A 6,203-nucleotide genomic window follows, 5' to 3' on the forward strand; every position below is an offset into this window, starting at 1 on the left:
AACGCCACATTTACATTTGCCAAAAAGTTATTGCGGTAGTTTTCTATAAACCGCCATAATTGTAGAAGTGATAAAATAGCGGTTCATTCTTGCAAATTGCGGCTGTTAATAGCCGCCAGAATTATACATTAAGCCAATATTTATATTGTCTAAAATGGTAATTCCACAATCTCTTTCATTTCCTGCTTATTTTCTTCTAGATTTCTTTTCATTCTAGTTCGATACCCTGCCTAATTTATCAAAGTTTGTTCAATGTTCACAATTAGACAACCGAGACGAACATAAAAGAAATGTTTAATAATTAAACAATTCATTGTATATAAATAACTTAAGCACCTCAAAATTATATCATAAAATGTATTAAAATTTCGCGTAGTACTTTACATCCACACAATAAAAAGGGAAATAACTAGAACAAATCCTAAAAAAATGTTCAGCAAGCACTCGCATGAATATACGGTGTTACTTCCAATTGTTGATCCTTTTTGGGCTGTCAGGTGATGGGACATACTTTTGAGCCTACAAAATTAAACAAAACAATAAGCAACAAGGAATAACAAAATTAGTCCTGGTGCATGCAAAAGAGAACTTTTTATTCTAAATTACAAGCATGTAAAAAAGTCATGGTACAAACTAATAGTATATTCTATTCCCCAAGCTGTTGAACAGGTTTAGATGGTAGATGTACCTTATAGAATCATTAGTGTATACAGTTTCAGTCCATAAAAATGATTACCTTCAATGCCAATGTTCAATCCCCTTACCATGTTCTTGTCACCTGATCAGAGACAACAAGTAAATATGAAGAGGCACAACTTGTATGGGGAAAGGAGTGAATAAAACTTTCTTGAAAATCACAGTAACTAAGAAAATCCACCTAAAATATATATACTCCTCATCCATTTGTCCAGACAACTAAAAGAGCAGTGAGTGAGTGAGTGAGTGTGTGTGTGTGTGTGAGAGAGAGAGAGGGAGAGAACGATACAGAGAGAGACCTAGACGGAATTTATTGGGAGCTTCACCAATGTTAGAGCCAACGACGCATCATGTACCTCTTAATTTGGCAGTGAAATAAATTTTGACCTGGACAAAAGAAAGGATAACTCAGTAGTGATTACTAGTATTATGCTTGCACCACATCTATCTTAATTATCAATAGAGTCAGTCACTTGCTTTCCTGCAGAAGCTACTTTTCCATCTTGTTTTCCCTTCACCATCACCTCAAAAGTCACTCCATTTCGTTGCTGCATACAAAATATTGTACCAATGAGTAGTTATGAGACCAACAACAAAAAATTGAGTGACCCATCTAATCTAAAGATAGAACTCGTTTATTTATTTGTTTAGTCTAAGCCTACAACATACACCAATAAAGTTATAGCAACCATATCATCAGGCTTGCATAAAGCAGCCATTTTTAGCAGCCAGGCTATTACATTATCAAATTCTATATTAGCTACAATGTATACAAGTATTTTAAATTAGAACAAAAGGAGTAGTGTAACACAAAGATTATTGTGCAAAGAAAACCTTGGCAACACCACTCCATATAATAATGTAAGTAATTAAGTATCCGATGACATAGCACTCTAATTGATCTCCTTAGGACTTGCAAGTGAGCTTCGATTTTCCATCTCCAACTGAATGGCAATATATTTGAGTCACAACGATTTTCTTGGTTTTCAATCTTCCTTTTCTTTTCTTTTTGTCCTGAGAATGACACATCTAGTTAGAGAAGAGAAGATAAGATACTAATCCGAATAGCCAATCCGCTGACAGCATTTTTCCGATTCTTAAAGCATCACTGTCACCTTCATGCAAATAAAGGACTAAATGAAAATAACTCAAATAGGTTGATCAGAATTTCCGGTTAATTCTTCTTCCTTTACATCAATTTATGGATAAGTCGTCCTTAAATTAGAGGGAGTCAAACAAGACTACCTTAATTGAGTTTTAATTTATACTTGATCCTAATATATCTTGCTCCGGGAATACATTTTCTAGAAGTAAACTAAATTCTATTTGATCCCAGTACATCTTGCTAGGGATCGGAAATGCATTTCCTTGAAGCAAAATTTACAATTTTAGGGATGAGGATATGAGAAGGTCATATAATACTGTCAAAAAGGAAAAACATGAGGGGAAAAGATAAAAAAAAAAAAAAAAAACTTACTTTCCAGTGATTGATCTCTGACATGGAATTATAGCCGGTTGACAGTTGATAGCCTTTAGTGTATCTTCTTTGAGTCCGCAATTAGTTGCTATATTATTAAAACTTATACATCTCCCCTCAACCGGAAGCAAAATCTGATAAGTTCAGCTGCTGCCAACTACCATTTCTAGAAGTCCACCATTGTTGAAGCCACCAATCCATTCTAGAAGCCACCATTGTTGAAGCCTCTATTGTTGAATGAAGAATTCAACCACCAACCACCTTCTTTAAGGCTATAAATAGAGTCTTATGTTTTACACAGAAATATCAATCCAGAGAGATTGAAATACAATCCAGGAAGAGATTGTGAGAACAAAAAGAGAGTTTGGTGAGGTTTTTTGTAGAGAGAAATTCTTGGTGTAAATTCTCTATAATTCTATTCTTGTGAAATAGAGTTGTTTTTCCTCCCAAATAATCTTCATATTGATCCGAGAATCACAACAAGTGGTATCAGAGCCTTCGATTCTGTGTTCATCGAGAAATATCGGAACACTGAAAATTTCAACCCGGATTTACGTTTTTCGAAAACGTGATCTTCGGTGTGTTTTGATCATTTCATTAGATTCCTTGCGTCGATACGAATTCAACGCAATTTTCCGGAGGCCAAACAAAGCTAAAACGAAGAAGTTATGGCAATTTTTTTCTTCTGCCCAAGGAAGAAGATGATGAATAGTAACTGCCCAGTCATCGCCACATCAGCATCCAGTCAGCGCCACATCAGCATCCAGTCAGAGCCACGTCAGCATCCAGTCAGCGCCACGTCAGCATCCAGTCATCATAAAATTTTTAGAAATTTATAAAATAACCCCTGAAGTTACTGAAATTATAAATATGCCCCACAAGTTCAGTATATTTTCGATTTAACCCCAAAAGTTTAGTGTAAATTTTGAAAATTTTCTGGAGGCCCTATTTTGACCCAAGAAGAGTCAATCCTACCATTTTTCACCATTCCGGACGTGTTGGTGAGTTCCGTTTGGTGAGATTCTGCTCCAAAATTTTGACCAAGCCATTTTAAAGACATAATGGAAGAGTCATCATCATCTGGAGCTATGATAAAGCTTACTGCCACAAATTACACATTGTGGAGACCTCGGATGGAAGATCTCCTCAGTTGTAAAGATTTGTTTGATCCCATAGAAGCAAAGGGTAGGAACCCCGATTCCACCAAAGAAGCAGAGTGGAAGAAATTAAACAGAAAAACTATCGGTCAAATTCGACAATGGATTGACGATAGCGTTTTTCATCATGTTGCACAAGAGACAGATGCGTATGCCCTCTGGGTGAAGTTAGAAGGGATGTATCAAGCCAAGACCGCTAGGAACAAAGCCTTGTTGATGAGGCGTTTGGTAAATTTGAAGTTAAAGCACGGAACTTCAGTTGCCGAGCATACCAGTGAGTTTCAGAGCTTGATAAATCAATTATCGTCTGTTGACATGCCGCTCGGGGATGAGATGCAAGCCCTACTACTTCTTAGTTCTCTTCCTGATAGTTGGGAGACGCTGGTAGTCTCTCTCAGTAATTCAGCTCCTAGTGGAAATCTGACCATGTCTATGGTTAAAGATGCCTTATTTAATGAAGAAGCCAGAAGAAAGGACATCGATCATGGTGAGTCGCATGCCCTTATTACAGAAAGAGGGAGACAACAAGAAAGAAGTCAAGATAAGAGGAGAGGCAGAAGCAAGAGTAGGGGAAAATCCACGGATGGTAGGAAGTCATCATATGCGTGCTACCACTGTGGAATAAAGGGCCATTTAAAGAAGAACTGCAGAAAATTGCATAAGGAGAAGGAGCAGTTGAAGCAAAAGGATGGAGATGCATTAGTCACTACCCACGGAGAGGTAGCTATTTGTTCCATCCAAGAAGAGACATGCCTTCACGTCTCAAGTCAAGAAGAAAACGAATGGGTGGTAGATACTGCAGCATCATACCATGCCACATCCCGAAAAGATTTCTTCACAACATACAAAGCAGGAGACTTTGGAGTAGTGAAGATGGGGAACACTTCTTCCTGTGTGATAGTTGGAATTGGTGATATCAAAATACAAACAAATATCGGGAGTACAATGATATTGAAGGATGTCCGTCATGTGCCAGATCTTCGTCTAAACCTAATATCAGGTATAGCTCTTGACAAACAGGGCTATGAAAGTTATTTCGGAAAAGGCACATGGAAATTGCTGAAAGGGGTTATGATTCTCGCTCGAGGACATATTTGTGGCAACTTATATAAAACTCATGTGAAGGTATGTTCAGACAGCCTCAATGTTATGGAAAAAGAGGCGTCTCAAAACCTGTGGCACCAGAGACTCGGTCACATGAGTGAAAAGGGGATATCAATTCTAACGAAAAAGCAGCTTATCAGAATGGACAAGAATGCTGCTTTAGACCCTTGTAATCATTGCTTATTCGGAAAGCAACATAGAGTCTCTTTTACATTTTCTTCAACCAGAAAATCAGAGTTACTCAGTCTGGTACACTCTGATATTTGTGGTCCCATGGAGGAGAAGTCACTTGGCGGCAATAGGTATTTTCTGACTTTCATTGATGATGCTTCTCGAAAGGTGTGGGTGTACTTCTTAAAGACAAAGGACCAGACTTTTGATTATTTCAAGATATTTCATGCCATGGTAGAGCGTGAAACGGGAAAGAAATTAAAATGCCTTCGCTCAGATAATGGAGGCGAGTATACTTCCAAGGAGTTCGATTCCTATTGCAAGAGACAAGGGATTCGACATGAAAAGACGGTCCCACGCACCCCACAACACAATGGAGTAGCCGAGAGAATGAACCGGACAATTATGGAAAGAGTCAGAAGTATGATCAGTATGGCAAAAGCTGCCTAAGCCATTCTGGGGAGAAGCTGTTCGCGCCGCTTGCTACCTAATCAACCGGTCACCATCAGCCCCGTTGAATTTTGAGGTTCCAGAGAAAATATGGTCGGGTAAGAATCCCTCATATTCTCACTTAAGGGTATTCGGTTGTTTAGCACATGCACATGTATCCAAGGAGCTCAGGAAGAAGCTTGATGGTAGAACTATACCATGTATCTTCATAGGCTATGGAGATGAAGAATTTGGGTATAGATTATGGGATCCAATACAGAAGACGGTGATCAGAAGTAGGGATGTTGTATTCCACGAAAACCAGACAATTGAAGACATTGAAAAGCCCACAATGTCTTATGAAAGAGGTTCCAGTGCCCAAAAAGTTGGTCCAGATCCACTACCATTGCAGTTTGACACAAATAGCATGGGGGAGCATGAAGCAGTACCAGAAGCAGAACAGGAGGATGTTTGGCAGGGGGAGGCACAAACCCCTCAGGAAACTACAGAACCATCACAGGGGAACGATGATGGTACACATCCTGAAGCTAATAATCAACAACCTCGTCGATCTGAACGAGGTCAGATTCCATCAACTCGATACCCAGAAACCGAGTATATTCTACTTTCTAAAGATGGAGAACCAGAGAGTTTCCATGAAGCTATATCTCATACGGATAAATAAAAATGGCTGCAAGCAATGACCGAAGAGATAAACTCTTTACAGAAAAACAACACTTATGAGATTGTGAAACTTCCACAAGGAAAGAAGGTACTGAAGAATAAATGGGTATTCAAGCTGAAGAAAGATGGCAGCGGAAAGGTGGTGAAGCACAAAGCCCGGTTAGTAGTCAAAGGATTCCTACAGAAAAAGGGAATTGACTTTGATGAAATATTTTCACCAGTTGTAAAATTGACTTCAATCCGCATCATCCTTGGATTGGTAGCCAGTTTGAATTTGGAGCTTGAACAAATGGATGTCAAGACAGCATTTCTTCATGGTGATCTAAATGAAGAAATCTATATGGAGCAGCCGGAAGGTTTTGAGGTTTCAGGAAAAGAAAACCTCGTCTATAAGCTTACGAAAAGTTTATATGGCCTAAAGCAAGCACCGAGGCAGTGGTACAAAAGGTTTGACTCATTTATGGTAAGTCAAGGATATAAAAGGA

At 38.7% G+C, this 6,203-nt stretch overlaps 1 long non-coding RNA gene across 1 annotated transcript; it reads right to left on the bottom strand.

Annotated features, from left to right (window-relative positions):
• Positions 1-344: 344 nt before the first annotated feature.
• Positions 345-2,235, bottom strand: LOC104223648 (uncharacterized). Its single transcript, XR_011403161.1, has 5 exons — positions 2,174-2,235; positions 1,531-1,710; positions 1,174-1,244; positions 737-1,083; positions 345-519 (listed from the first exon to the last, which is right to left on the bottom strand). It is a non-coding gene; the product is annotated as an uncharacterized lncRNA (long non-coding RNA).
• Positions 2,236-6,203: the final 3,968 nt, after the last annotated feature.

This window comes from Nicotiana sylvestris, chromosome 10 (assembly GCF_000393655.2).
Source record: "Nicotiana sylvestris chromosome 10, ASM39365v2, whole genome shotgun sequence".
Classification (NCBI taxonomy): domain Eukaryota; kingdom Viridiplantae; phylum Streptophyta; class Magnoliopsida; order Solanales; family Solanaceae; genus Nicotiana; species Nicotiana sylvestris.